This window comes from Hoplias malabaricus, chromosome 14 (assembly GCF_029633855.1).
Source record: "Hoplias malabaricus isolate fHopMal1 chromosome 14, fHopMal1.hap1, whole genome shotgun sequence".
NCBI classification, from domain to species: Eukaryota; Metazoa; Chordata; class Actinopteri; order Characiformes; family Erythrinidae; genus Hoplias; species Hoplias malabaricus.
In genome coordinates, this window is record NC_089813.1 from 13560916 (window position 1) to 13576761 (window position 15846).

Sequence of the window (15846 nt, forward strand, 5' to 3'; positions counted from 1 at the left end):
GACGCATTCTACTTAAGCGTCACTGGTGAGTAAGAGACTTTCACTAAGTGATGATATTTATTGCTATTAGGACTGAACATGTAATGATTTATATTTACATCACTACACACACAAATAGTCAACATTATTCAGAATTCATAACACATCTTCCTTCCACAGCGTCACATATTTATATGTGAGTTTATGTCGAGGGGTGTTCAGTGGTAAATGTGTGTGAAATTAATATTAGAATATTTTTAGAAAAAGGCAGAGACACACCATACAGGAAAGAAAATGGTCTGGTGACTGATATGACACGATGTACTGTGCTTTTAATAAAACTAGAGATGTTTATAAACAAGGAAGAAATATCAGGTTTCATCTTGACGTAAGAACTGAATGCAGCTCTGATTTTATTCATTTGACTGTAATGTGTAAACGTCTCTGCCTCCTGTCGTAAACAATGCATTGTTTTTACAAAATAAGATGAAAAGTGAATAACAAACTACTCTTTAAGTCTTATATAAAGGGCTCTGTGTTCTCCCAGTGTCTGTGTGGGTTTCCTCTGGGTGCTCCAGTTTCCTCCCACAGTCCTTAAGCATGTCCGTAGGTGGCCTTTCTGTGCAACTTTGTCCATAGCTTTGAGTGTGTGAGTGAATATGTGTGTGTGAGTGAATGTGTGAATGAATATGTGAGTGATTATGTGAGTGTGTTAGTGAATATGTGAATGTGTGTGTGAGTGATTATGTGAGTGTGTGAGTGATTATGTGAGTGTGTGAGTGAATATGTGAATGTGTGTGTGAGTGATTATGTGAATGTGTGTGTGAGTGATTATGTGAGTGTGTGAGTGATTATGTGAGTGTGTGAGTGATTATGAGTGTGTGTGAGTGAATATATGAGTGTGTGTGAGTGAATATATGAGCGTGTGAGTGAATATGTGAGCGTGTGGGTGAGTGAGTGAATATGAGTGTGTGTGAGTGAATATGAGTGTGTGTGAGTGAATATGAGTGTGTGTGAGTGAGGGAATATGTGAGTGTGTGAGGGGATATGTGAGTGTGAGAGCGGATATGTGAGTGTGTGAGGGGATATGTGAGTGTGTGAGGGGATATGTGAGTGTGTGAGGGGATATGTGAGTGTGTGAGGGAATATGTGAGTGTGTGAGGGGATAAGTGAGTGTGTGAGGGGATAAGTGAGTGTGTGAGGGGATAAATGAGTGTGTGAGTGGATATGAGTGTGTGAGTGGATATGAGTGTGTGAGTGGATATGAGTGTGTGTGTGTGTGAATATGAGTGTGTGTGAGGGGATATGTGAGTGTGTGAGGGGATATGTGAGTGTGTGAGGGGATATGTGAGTGTGTGAGTGAATACGAGTGTGTGTGAGTGAATACGAGTGTGTGTGAGTGAATACGAGTGTGTGTGAGTGGATACGAGTGTGTGTGAGTGGATACGAGTGTGTGTGAGTGGATACGAGTGTGTGTGAGTGGATACGAGTGTGTGTGAGGGAATATGAGTGTGTGTGAGGGAATATGAGTGTGTGTGAGGGAATATGAGTGTGTGTGAGGGAATATGAGTGTGTGAGGGAATATGTGAGTGTGTGAGGGAATATGTGAGTGTGTGAGTGAATATGTGAGTGTGTGTGAGTGAATATGAGTGTGTGAGGGAATATGTGAGTGTGTGTGAGTGAATATGTGAGTGTGTGTGAGTGAATATGAGAGTGTGTGTGAGTGAATATGAGAGTGTGTGTGAGTGAATATGAGTGTGTGTGAGTGAATATGAGTGTGTGTGAGTGAATATGAGTGTGTGAGGGAATATGTGAGTGTGAGGGAATATGTGAGTGTGTGAGGGAATATGTGAGTGTGTGAGGGAATATGTGAGTGTGTGAGTGAATATGAGTGTGTGTGAGTGAATATGAAAGTGTGTGAGTGAATATGAGTGTGTGTGTGAGTGGATAAGTGAGTGTGTGAGTGGATAAATGAGTGTGTGTGAGTGAATATGAGTGTGTGTGATTGAATATGAGTGTGAATATGTGAGTGTGTGAGTGAATATGAGTGTGTGAGTGAATATGTGAGTGTGTGCGTGAATATGAGTGTGTGTGCGTGAATATGAGTGTGTGTGCGTGAATATGAGTGTGTGTGCGTGAATATGAGTGTGTGTGAGTGGATAAGTGAGTGTGCGTGAATATGAGTGTGTGTGCGTGAATATGAGTGTGTGTGCGTGAATATGTGAGTGTGTGCGTGATTATGTGAGTGTGTGAGAGTGAATATGAGTGTGTGAGAGTGAATATGAGTGTGTGTGCGTGAATGAGTGTGTGTGAGTGAATATGAAAGTGTGAGAGTGGATAAGTGAGTGTGTGCGTGAATATGAGTGTGTGTGCGTGAATATGTGAGTGTGTGCGTGATTATGTGAGTGTGTGAGTGAATATGTGAGTGTGTGAGAGTGAATATGAGTGTGTGTGCGTGAATATGAGTGTGTGTGCGTGAATATGAGTGTGTGTGAGTGAATATGAGTGTGTGTGTGAATATGAGTGTGTGTGTGTGAGTGGATAAGTGAGTGTGTGTGAGTGGATAAGTGAGTGTGTGTGAGTGAATATGAGTGTGTGTGAGTGAATATGAGTGTGTGTGATTGAATATGAGTGTGAGTGTGTGAGTGAATATGTGATTGTGTGAGTGAATGTGTGAGTGAATATGTGAGTGTGTGAGTGAATATGTGAGTGAATATGAGTGTGTGTGAGTGAATATGAGTGTGTGTGAGTGAATATGAGTGTGTGTGAATGAATATGTGAGTGAATATGAGTGTGTGTGAGTGAATATGAGTGTGTGTGAGTGAATATGAGTGTGTGTGAGTGAATATGTAAGTGTGTGAGTGGATAAGTGAGTGTGTGAGTGGATATGGGTGTGTGTGAGTGACTATGGGTGTGTGTGAGTGACTATGAGTGTGTGTGCGTGAATATGAGTGTGTGTGAGTGAATATGAGTGTGTGTGTGAGTGGATAAGTGAGTGTGTGTGAGTGGATAAGTGAGTGTGTGTGAGTGGATAAGTGAGTGTGTGAGTGGATAAGTGAGTATGTGAGTGGATAAATGAGTGTGTGTGAGTGAATATGAGTGTGTGTGAGTGAATATGAGTGTGTGTGATTGAATATGAGTGTGAGTGTGTAAGTGAATATGTGATTGTGTGAGTGAATGTGTGAGTGAATATGTGAGTGTGTGAGTGAATATGTGAGTGAATATGAGTGTGTGTGAGTGAATATGAGTGTGTGTGAGTGAATATGTGAGTGAATATGAGTGTGTGTGAGTGAATATGTAAGTGTGTGAGTGAATATGTAAGTGTGTGAGTGGATAAGTGAGTGTGTGAGTGAATATGGGTGTGTGTGAGTGACTATGGGTGTGTGTGAGTGAATATGTGAGTGAATATGTGAGTGTGTGAGTGAATATGAGTGTGTGTGCGTGAATATGAGTGTGTGTGAGTGGATAAGTGAGTGTGTGTGAGTGGATAAGTGAGTGTGTGAGTGAATATGAGTGTGTGTGCGTGAATATGTGAGTGTGTGCGTGATTATGTGAGTGTGTGCGTGAATATGTGAGTGTGAGAGTGAATATGAGTGTGTGAGAGTGAATATGAGTGTGTGTGAGTGAATATGAGTGTGTGTGAGTGAATATGAGTGTGTGTGAGTGAATATGAGTGTGTGTGCGTGAATATGAGTGTGTGTGCGTGAATATGTGAGTGTGTGCGTGAATATGTGAGTGTGTGCGTGATTATGTGAGTGTGTGCGTGATTATGTGAGTGTGTGCGTGATTATGTGAGTGTGTGTGAGTGAATATGAGTGTGTGTGAGTGAATATGAGTGTGTGTGAGTGAATATGAGTGTGTGTGCGTGATTATGTGAGTGTGTGAGTGAATATGTGAGTGTGTGAGTGAATATGAGTGTGTGTGCGTGATTATGTGAGTGTGTGCGTGATTATGTGAGTGTGTGAGTGAATATGTGAGTGTGTGAGTGAATATTGTAGATTAAAATGTTCTTTTGGACCGTTCCCAAAGTAATTAAAATTTAGAAGATCTCCAAAAGGTCCAAAATACACCCTCCCTCTCCAGGGAGGCGTGGTCGTTCCGGAAGTGTTGCAGAAACCAGTCGAGTGAAGTTCAAAGCAAATCAAAGTATTTTTATAACAAACTGGATCCAGGAGAACTTAATACATGAAAAACATCATAATGCCCTTTCCACGCAAAGTTCTGAGCTCTCAAAATCTGACTCCAACAGTTATACCCCATATGACGTATAGCCTGGTGGTGAGGCGTTTCTGGCTGATTAACATATATTAATATGCATAATAAGACATGTTAGTACTCAGCTTTCTCGCGCCAGTTTCCCATGCACCTGTGACCCCAAAGACATTCATTCTTAGCGAGGCTGACAATATACCTTTTCTTCCCACACTCCTTCTCTGTCACCATAATTTAGGAAGAGACACTAATGGACTTCAGGTCAACCTGCCCCTAAAGTTCAGCTGTCCTGGCTAACACTTGTAATTTATACTAAAAGCCTAAGTGCAGATCTGTTCAATGTTAGAAATCTAAGAATTTAGAAAGGTGTAAATACTGAGTCAACATGCCAGTTAGTGTGCAGGATCTAAACTGTTTAAATGCATGTGTAAATACTGGTTAGTCATTCATATGAGTACATATAAAATACAAGGTTTCATACAATGAATATGTAATTGTCAGGGACGGGGGGCGGATTGAAGGAGGCGGACGCATTCGCTAAAACACGGGATATATTTAATAACCAAAGATATAACAAAACACAGGCAAACTACAAAGGGAACTACAAGACGAGGACATAAAATACTGAGACAGAAAATACACTAAACGACAAAACTAGGAAACAAACATGACTTGACTAGAAACGAGAGATAAACGACGCGACATGACAAGACCGGAGAACAATACATAATGAAGTGAAATGAACGACAAACAGGACGTGAAACAAGAGGGCTTAAGTACTCACACAAACGAGAAACACCTGGACAGATAACGAGGACGGGTAACACATGACACGGACGAGGAGGCGGGACGAGGGCGGAGACAAGGACATAAACAAAACATAGCCATGTGCGAATAAAGCACATGGCGGGGACAACAGACTGACAGGACGAAGGCGTGACAGTAATTATACTTTGTAATTTTTAACTAATATTCATTTAAGGATATTTGTCCACTAACACAAAGTAATAAAATTGTTTTCTACAACAATATGTGAGTGAATATGAGTGTGTGTGAGTGAATATGTGAGTGTGTGTTGAGTGAATATGAGTGTGTGAGTGAATATGAGTGTGTGTGAATGAATATGTGAGTGTGTGAGGTAGGGCTGCAACAACTAATTGATTAAATCTATTAAAATCGAGTGTTAAAATAGTTGGCAAATAATTTAATAATTGATTAGTTGGGTCTAAGTTATTATACACATAGGTACATTTGCTACACGTGACGAACTCTGGAAGACGGGTTGAAAAATGGCAGAGGCGGTCAAAGCAGAGGATAATGTTAGCACAAGCAGAGAGAAAAATGCACGACCGAAGTCATCAAAAGTATGGAAGCACTTTACACTAACGCCTTCAAGGAACAGCGTTAGGTGCAAAATGTGCACAGCTGATCTCGCATGGCACAACATCACTGCATGAGCACCTGAAGCCTGTTGGAGCTATGTGTGAATGAGATTAAGTATAGTAAGATAGTTCTACTTTTTCCTCTCACTCAATGTTACAAGCCGTAGTTTTAGTCAAGCTAACGTTAGCGACGTTAGTTTTCTCTCACTCAATGTCACTAGAGCCTGCTAGAGTACTTAAACAAGATGTCTCATTTTTAGTAAATTTATATCACTCTTGTATTTAGTGAGTTTTCCGTTCCACCTTAAATGTGGCGGCAGTTACGTTCAGAATTAAAAAAAAAATTCAAACATTTATATTTAAAGCCTTTTTCAAGGTCTTTTCTGACTGGCATTGCGTGTTAGTGTTTGAGTATCACAGCCAAGTGTATATTACATTATAAGTGTATATTACATTACATACACTGTGTTAAATATTGATAAATATTTAACACATTGTTTTTAACGCATTGTTTTTACAAAATAAGATGAAAAGTGAATAACAAACTACTGTTTAAGTCTTATATAAAGGGCTCTGTGTTCTCCCAGTGTCTGTGTGGGTTTCCTCTGGGTGCTCCAGTTTCCTCCCACAGTCCTTAAGCATGTCCGTAGGTGGCCTTTCTGTGCAACTTTGTCCATAGCTTTGAGTGTGTGAGTGAATATGTGTGTGTGAGTGAATGTGTGAATGTGTGAGTGAATATGTGAGTGATTATGTGAGTGTGTTAGTGAATATGTGAATGTGTGTGTGAGTGATTATGTGAGTGTGTGAGTGAATATGTGAGCGTGTGGGTGAGTGAGTGAATATGAGTGTGTGTGAGTGAATATGAGTGTGTGTGAGTGAATATGAGTGTGTGTGAGTGAATATGAGTGTGTGTGAGTGAATATGAGTGTGTGTGAGTGAATATGTAAGCGTGTGGGTGAGGGAATATGTGAGTGTGTGAGGGGATATGTGAGTGTGTGAGCGGATATGTGAGTGTGTGAGCGGATATGTGAGTGTGTGAGCGGATATGTGAGTGTGTGAGGGGATATGTGAGTGTGTGAGGGGATATGTGAGTGTGTGAGGGGATATGTGAGTGTGTGAGGGGATATGTGAGTGTGTGAGGGGATAAGTGAGTGTGTGAGGGGATAAGTGAGTGTGTGAGGGGATAAGTGAGTGTGTGAGGGGATAAATGAGTGTGTGAGTGAATATGTGAGTGTGTGAGTGGATATGAGTGTGTGAGTGGATATGAGTGTGTGAGTGAATATGTGAGTGTGAGTGAATATGTGAGTGTGAGTGAATGTGTGAGTGAATATGAGTGTGTGTGTGTGTGTGAATATGAGTGTGTGTGAGGGGATACGTGAGTGTGTGAGGGGATACGTGAGTGTGTGAGTGAATACGAGTGTGTGTGAGTGGATACGAGTGTGTGTGAGTGGATACGAGTGTGTGTGAGTGGATACGAGTGTGTGTGAGTGGATACGAGTGTGTGTGAGTGGATACGAGTGTGTGTGAGGGAATATTAGTGTGTGTGAGGGAATATGAGTGTGTGTGAGGGAATATGAGTGTGTGAGGGAATATGTGAGTGTGTGAGTGAATATGTGAGTGTGTGTGAGTGAATATGAGTGTGTGAGGGAATATGTGAGTGTGTGTGAGTGAATATGTGAGTGTGTGTGAGTGAATATGAGAGTGTGTGTGAGTGAATATGAGAGTGTGTGTGAGTGAATATGAGAGTGTGTGTGAGTGAATATGAGTGTGTGTGAGTGAATATGAGTGTGTGTGAGTGAATATGAGTGTGTGTGAGTGAATATGAGTGTGTGAGGGAATATGTGAGTGTGTGAGGGAATATGTGAGTGTGTGAGTGAATATGAGTGTGTGTGAGTGAATATGAAAGTGTGTGAGTGAATATGAGTGTGTGTGTGAGTGGATAAGTGAGTGTGTGAGTGGATAAATGAGTGTGTGTGATTGAATATGAGTGTGAATATGTGAGTGTGTGAGTGAATATGAGTGTGTGAGTGAATATGTGAGTGTGTGCGTGAATATGTGAGTGTGTGCGTGAATATGAGTGTGTGTGCGTGAATATGAGTGTGTGTGAGTGGATAAGTGAGTGTGCGTGAATATGAGTGTGTGTGCGTGAATATGAGTGTGTGTGCGTGAATATGTGAGTGTGTGCGTGATTATGTGAGTGTGTGAGAGTGAATATGAGTGTGTGAGAGTGAATATGAGTGTGTGTGCGTGAATGAGTGTGTGTGAGTGAATATGAAAGTGTGAGAGTGGATAAGTGAGTGTGTGCGTGAATATGAGTGTGTGTGCGTGAATATGAGTGTGTGTGCGTGAATATGTGAGTGTGTGCGTGAATATGTGAGTGTGTGAGTGAATATGTGAGTGTGTGAGAGTGAATATGAGTGTGTGAGAGTGAATATGAGTGTGTGTGCGTGAATATGAGTGTGTGTGCGTGAATATGAGTGTGTGTGAGTGAATATGAGTGTGTGTGTGTGAGTGGATATGTGAGTGTGTGTGAGTGGATAAGTGAGTGTGTGTGAGTGGATAAGTGAGTATGTGTGAGTGAATATGAGTGTGTGTGAGTGAATATGAGTGTGTGTGATTGAATATGAGTGTGAGTGTGTGAGTGAATATGTGATTGTGTGAGTGAATGTGTGAGTGAATATGTGAGTGTGTGAGTGAATATGTGAGTGAATATGAGTGTGTGTGAGTGAATATGAGTGTGTGTGAGTGAATATGAGTGTGTGTGAATGAATATGTGAGTGAATATGAGTGTGTGTGAGTGAATATGAGTGTGTGTGAGTGAATATGTAAGTGTGTGAGTGGATAAGTGAGTGTGTGAGTGGATATGGGTGTGTGTGAGTGACTATGGGTGTGTGTGAGTGACTATGAGTGTGTGTGCGTGAATATGAGTGTGTGTGAGTGAATATGAGTGTGTGTGTGAATATGAGTGTGTGTGTGAATATGAGTGTGTGTGTGTGAGTGGATAAGTGAGTGTGTGTGAGTGGATAAGTGAGTGTGTGAGTGGATAAGTGAGTATGTGAGTGGATAAATGAGTGTGTGTGAGTGAATATGAGTGTGTGTGAGTGAATATGAGTGTGTGTGATTGAATATGAGTGTGAGTGTGTAAGTGAATATGTGATTGTGTGAGTGAATGTGTGAGTGAATATGTGAGTGTGTGAGTGAATATGTGAGTGAATATGAGTGTGTGTGAGTGAATATGAGTGTGTGTGAGTGAATATGTGAGTGAATATGAGTGTGTGTGAGTGAATATGTAAGTGTGTGAGTGAATAAGTAAGTGTGTGAGTGGATAAGTGAGTGTGTGAGTGAATATGGGTGTGTGTGAGTGACTATGGGTGTGTGTGAGTGACTATGGGTGTGTGTGAGTGAATATGTGAGTGAATATGTGAGTGTGTGAGTGAATATGAGTGTGTGTGCGTGAATATGAGTGTGTGTGAGTGGATAAGTGAGTGTGTGTGAGTGGATAAGTGAGTGTGTGTGAGTGAATATGAGTGTGTGTGCGTGAATATGTGAGTGTGTGCGTGATTATGTGAGTGTGTGCGTGATTATGTGAGTGTGTGAGTGAATATGTGAGTGTGAGAGTGAATATGAGTGTGTGAGAGTGAATATGAGTGTGTGTGAGTGAATATGAGTGTGTGTGAGTGAATATGAGTGTGTGTGAGTGAATATGAGTGTGTGTGAGTGAATATGAGTGTGTGTACGTGAATATGTGAGTGTGTGCGTGAATATGTGAGTGTGTGCGTGAATATGTGAGTGTGTGCGTGAATATGTGAGTGTGTGCGTGATTATGTGAGTGTGTGCGTGATTATGTGAGTGTGTGTGAGTGAATATGAGTGTGTGTGAGTGAATATGAGTGTGTGTGAGTGAATATGAGTGTGTGTGAGTGAATATGAGTGTGTGTGCGTGATTATGTGAGTGTGTGAGTGAATATGTGAGTGTGTGCGTGATTATGTGAGTGTGTGCGTGATTATGTGAGTGTGTGCGTGATTATGTGAGTGTGTGAGTGAATATGTGAGTGTGTGAGTGAATATTGTAGATTAAAATGTTCTTTTGGACCGTTCCCAAAGTAATTAAAATTTAGAAGATCTCCAAAAGGTCCAAAATACACCCTCCCTCTCCAGGGAGGCGTGGTCGTTCCGGAAGTGTTGCAGAAACCAGTCGAGTGAAGTTCAAAGCAAATCAAAGTATTTTTATAACAAACTGGATCCAGGAGAACTTAATACATGAAAAACATCATAATGCCCTTTCCACGCAAAGTTCTGAGCTCTCAAAATCTGACTCCAACAGTTATACCCCATATGACGTATAGCCTGGTGGTGAGGCGTTTCTGGCTGATTAACATATATTAATATGCATAATAAGACATGTTAGTACTCAGCTTTCTCGCGCCAGTTTCCCATGCACCTGTGACCCCAAAGACATTCATTCTTAGCGAGGCTGACAATATACCTTTTCTTCCCACACTCCTTCTCTGTCACCATAATTTAGGAAGAGACACTAATGGACTTCAGGTCAACCTGCCCCTAAAGTTCAGCTGTCCTGGCTAACACTTGTAATTTATACTAAAAGCCTAAGTGCAGATCTGTTCAATGTTAGAAATCTAAGAATTTAGAAAGGTGTAAATACTGAGTCAACATGCCAGTTAGTGTGCAGGATCTAAACTGTTTAAATGCATGTGTAAATACTGGTTAGTCATTCATATGAGTACATATAAAATACAAGGTTTCATACAATGAATATGTAATTGTCAGGGACGGGGGGCGGATTGAAGGAGGCGGACGCATTCGCTAAAACACGGGATATATTTAATAACCAAAGATATAACAAAACACAGGCAAACTACAAAGGGAACTACAAGACGAGGACATAAAATACTGAGACAGAAAATACACTAAACGACAAAACTAGGAAACAAACATGACTTGACTAGAAACGAGAGATAAACGACGCGACATGACAAGACCGGAGAACAATACATAATGAAGTGAAATGAACGACAAACAGGACGTGAAACAAGAGGGCTTAAGTACTCACACAAACGAGAAACACCTGGACAGATAACGAGGACGGGTAACACATGACACGGACGAGGAGGCGGGACGAGGGCGGAGACAAGGACATAAACAAAACATAGCCATGTGCGAATAAAGCACATGGCGGGGACAACAGACTGACAGGACGAAGGCGTGACAGTAATTATACTTTGTAATTTTTAACTAATATTCATTTAAGGATATTTGTCCACTAACACAAAGTAATAAAATTGTTTTCTACAACAATATGTGAGTGAATATGAGTGTGTGTGAGTGAATATGTGAGTGTGTGTTGAGTGAATATGAGTGTGTGAGTGAATATGAGTGTGTGTGAATGAATATGTGAGTGTGTGAGGTAGGGCTGCAACAACTAATTGATTAAATCTATTAAAATCGAGTGTTAAAATAGTTGGCAAATAATTTAATAATTGATTAGTTGGGTCTAAGTTATTATACACATAGGTACATTTGCTACACGTGACGAACTCTGGAAGACGGGTTGAAAAATGGCAGAGGCGGTCAAAGCAGAGGATAATGTTAGCACAAGCAGAGAGAAAAATGCACGACCGAAGTCATCAAAAGTATGGAAGCACTTTACACTAACGCCTTCAAGGAACAGCGTTAGGTGCAAAATGTGCACAGCTGATCTCGCATGGCACAACATCACTGCATGAGCACCTGAAGCCTGTTGGAGCTATGTGTGAATGAGATTAAGTATAGTAAGATAGTTCTACTTTTTCCTCTCACTCAATGTTACAAGCCGTAGTTTTAGTCAAGCTAACGTTAGCGACGTTAGTTTTCTCTCACTCAATGTCACTAGAGCCTGCTAGAGTACTTAAACAAGATGTCTCATTTTTAGTAAATTTATATCACTCTTGTATTTAGTGAGTTTTCCGTTCCACCTTAAATGTGGCGGCAGTTACGTTCAGAATTAAAAAAAAAATTCAAACATTTATATTTAAAGCCTTTTTCAAGGTCTTTTCTGACTGGCATTGCGTGTTAGTGTTTGAGTATCACAGCCAAGTGTATATTACATTATAAGTGTATATTACATTACATACACTGTGTTAAATATTGATAAATATAAAATTAATGTAACGGTTGGGTTAATTCTTCATGTAAACGCTAATTTTTAATAATGGCAGGTTGTGTGTTCCTTATACAATTACAACATTAGTTCTCTAAAATCTGAAATATCTTAACACCATCTGATCATGTGTTAGTTGAATTTCCCTTTTATTCTTAGTACATTGCAGCATCACCCGATATCCATTTATGTAATTTCAATTTGCCTGCATTGTTGTCTGCATTTTAGATCAGTAGTTATTAACTTAAAAAAGATGTATGTTCATATCTACACTTTCTCTCTCACCTCAGAACAGCATTGCTGACTATGTTTTGAAGAAGATCTGCACACCACAGCAAGCAGCTGTTCTCACTGATGGTATCCTGAATAAGCTAGTAACAGACAGGAAACCAAATTTGGCATGTCTTCCTTTTTATCCGATTAATAATCGATTAATCGAAAAAATAATCGACAGATTAATCGATTATCAAAATAATCATTAGTTGCAGTCCTAGTGTGAGGGAATATGTGATTGTGTGAGTGAACATGTGAGTGTGTGTGAGTGACTATGTGAGTGTGTGAGTGAATATGTGAGTGTGAGTGAATATGTGAGTGGATATGAGTGTGTGTGAGTGGATTTGAGTGTGTGTGAGTGTGTGAGTGAATATGAGTGTGTGAGAGTGGATATGTGAGTGTGTGAGGGGATATGTGAGTGTGTGAGGGGATATGTGAGTGTGTGAGGGGATATGTGAGTGAATATGAGTGTGTGTGTGTGTGAATGAGTGTGTGTGTGTGTGTGAATATGAGTGTGTGTGAGTGGATATGTGAGTGTGTGAGGGAATATGTGAGTGTGTGAGGGAATATGTGAGTGTGTGAGGGGATATGTGAGTGTGTGAGGGGATATGTGAGTGTGTGAGGGGATATGTGAGTGTGTGTGAGTGAATACGAGTGTGTGTGAGGGGATATGAGTGTGTGTGAGTGAATATGAGTGTGTGTGAGTGAATATGAGTGTGTGTGGGAATATGTGAGTGTGTGTGAGTGAATATGAGTGTGTGTGAGGGAATATGTGAGTGTGTGAGGGAATATGTGAGTGTGTGAGGGAATATGTGAGTGTGTGAGGGAATATGTGAGTGTGTGAGGGAATATGTGAGTGTGTGAGGGGATATGTGAGTGTGTGAGGGAATATGTGAGTGTGTGAAACCGTGTGAAGTATGGGTGCTCTGTCCACAGGGTGTGTTCGCTCTTCTTAACAGTGATTCCCGGGCTCCTGACCCACAACAGCCCTGAATTGAACAAGCCGTTACAGAAACTGAATAAATTAATAATAGGGTTATTGTCAGGAGCGAGGGGCGGATTGAGGGAGGCGGACGCATTCGCTAAAACACGGGAGTTTATTATATAACAGAAAATAACCAAAACAGACTTTAAACAAAAGGAAAACAGGCTAAACTAGACTAAGAAATAAGCAGGGTAAACGGGGACAGACGGAAAACAAAGCGAAACGCTGACAGAGGAAACTTACGGAGATAGACAGATAACATGATCGACAGGACGGACGACAACGGAGAAAAGAGATACGACACGGTGAAAAGAGAAGTGAATGAACGACAAACATGACGTGAAACAAGAGGGCTTAAATACAGACACAAACGAGACACACCTGGACAGATAACAAGGAGGACGGGTTAACACATGACATGGACGAGGAGGCGGAACAAAGGCGGAGACTTGAACATAAACAAAACAGAGCCATGTGCAAATAAAGCACATGGCCGGGACAACAGACTGACAGGACGAAGGCGTGACAGATGCCCCCCCCAAGAACGCGCAACTCCCGGGCGCGTACTCCTAAACCCCCCAGGAGCTGGCGCAGGAGAGGGCACGAAAAACATGACAGGACAACAAACCAACAGGTGACAGGACTCAGGACAGGACGGGAACCGACACAGGAGCTGGGGACACGACAGGACCGAATATACGAGACGGGACATGGGACATGACAGGAGACTGACAAAGGGGAGCCACAAGAGACGAGAACGGACTGGACAGGACAGGAGTGGACACATGGGAATTGACGGGAGACAAGACAGGGGACTGAACGTGGGACGGATACGGAGACTGGACACGTTTGGGGACAGAAGACTGGACATGGACAGGTGACAGAACAGGGGACTGGAATGGAGACGGGACTGATGACAGGACTGGGTGCTGGGAATAGACGGGAGCAGAGACTGGTGACGAGACAGGGGACAAGACACTGGACAGGATAGGAACATTAGACTGGACAGGGGTATGTGACTGGACAGAAGACAGGACAGGTGACATGACACTAGACGGATACGGAGACTGGACATGACTAACTGGGGACTGGACATGAGACAGGACAGAGGGTTGGAACGGGGACTGGACAGGAGACGGGACAGGGGTTTGAGACAGAGACTGGACTGGAGACAAGACGGGTGACTGGACGTTGGACAGATACGGAGACTGGACATGACTAACAGGGGACTGAACCGGGGGTTGAAACATAGACTGGACAGGGCTGATAGGGGACTGGACAGGACTTGGCAGGGGAACAGGTACAAGAACATTTACAGGGACTGACACCAACACAGTGACCGGGACCGGGACAGACACAAAGGCAGACACGGGTACAGGGACAAGGACAGAGAGGGGAACCAGGACAGGGACAGACAAGGGAACCAAAATAACAGGGGGGTGCCCAGGACTGGCTAATGTCTGTGTGGCAGTCTGAGGAACCAGCCTAGGCACAGTTCTGGGGATCGGCCCTGAAGTCCTTCGGGCCGACCTACGGACATGGACAGGGGAGGCCGTAGCCACAGTCACGGGGACAGGAGCGGCGGGCGCCGCCACAGTCACGGGGACAGGAGCGGCGGGCGCCGCCACAGTCACGGGGACAGGAGCGGCGGGCGCCGCCACAGTCACGGGGACAGGAGCGGCGGGCGCCGCCACAGTCACGGAAACAGGAGCGGCGGGCGCCGCCGCCGTCACGGAAACAGGAGCGGCGGGCGCCGCCGCCGTCACGGACACTGGAGCGGCGGGTGCCGCCATCACGGACACTGGAGCGGCGGGTGCCGCCATCACGGACACTGGAGCGGCGGGTGCCGCCATCACGGACACTGGAGCGGCGGGTGCCGCCATCACGGACACTGGAGCGGCGGGTGCCGCCATCACGGACACTGGAGCGGCGGGTGCCGCCATCACGGACACTGGAGCGGCGGGTGCCGCCATCACGGACACTGGAGCGGCGGGTGCCGCCATCACGGACACTGGAGCGGCGGGTGCCGCCATCACGGACACTGGAGCGGCGGGTGCCGCCATCACGGACACTGGAGCGGCGGGTGCCGCCATCACGGACACTGGAGCGGCGGGTGCCGCCATCACCGAGACAGGAGTGGCGGGTGCCGCCATCACCGAGACAGGAGAACCTGCAACGTCCTCCTCGGAGGCAGGGGAACCTGCAGCGACGTCGTCCTCGGAGGCAGGGGAACCTGCAGCGACGTCGTCCTCGGAGGCAGGGGAGCCTGCAGCGACGTCGTCCTCGGAGGCAGGGGAGCCTGCAGCGACGTCGTCCTCGGAGGCAGGGGAGCCTGCAGCGACGTCGTCCTCGGAGGCAGGGGAGCCTGCAGCGACGTCGTCCTCGGAGGCAGGGGAGCCTGCAGCGACGTCGTCCTCGGAGGCAGGGAAGCCTGCAGCGACGTCGTCCTCGGAGGCAGGGGAGCCTGCAGCGACGTCGTCCTCGGAGGCAGGGGAGCCTGCAGCGACGTCGTCCTCGGAGGCAGGGGAGCCTGCAGCGACGTCGTCCTCGGAGGCAGGGGAGCCTGCAGCGACGTCGTCCTCGGAGACAGGGGAGCCTGCAGCGACGTCGTCCAAGGAGACAGGGGAGCCTGCAGCGACGTCGTCCAAGGAGACAGGGGAGCCTGCAGCGACGTCGTCCAAGGAGACAGGGGAGCCTGCAGCGACGTCGTCCAAGGAGACAGGGGAGCCTGCAGCGACGTCGTCCAAGGAGACAGGGGAGCCTGCGACGTCGTCCAAGGAGACAGGGGAGCCTGCGACGTCGTCCAAGGAGACAGGGGAGCCTGCGACGTCGTCCAAGGAGGCTGAAGAACGTGCGACG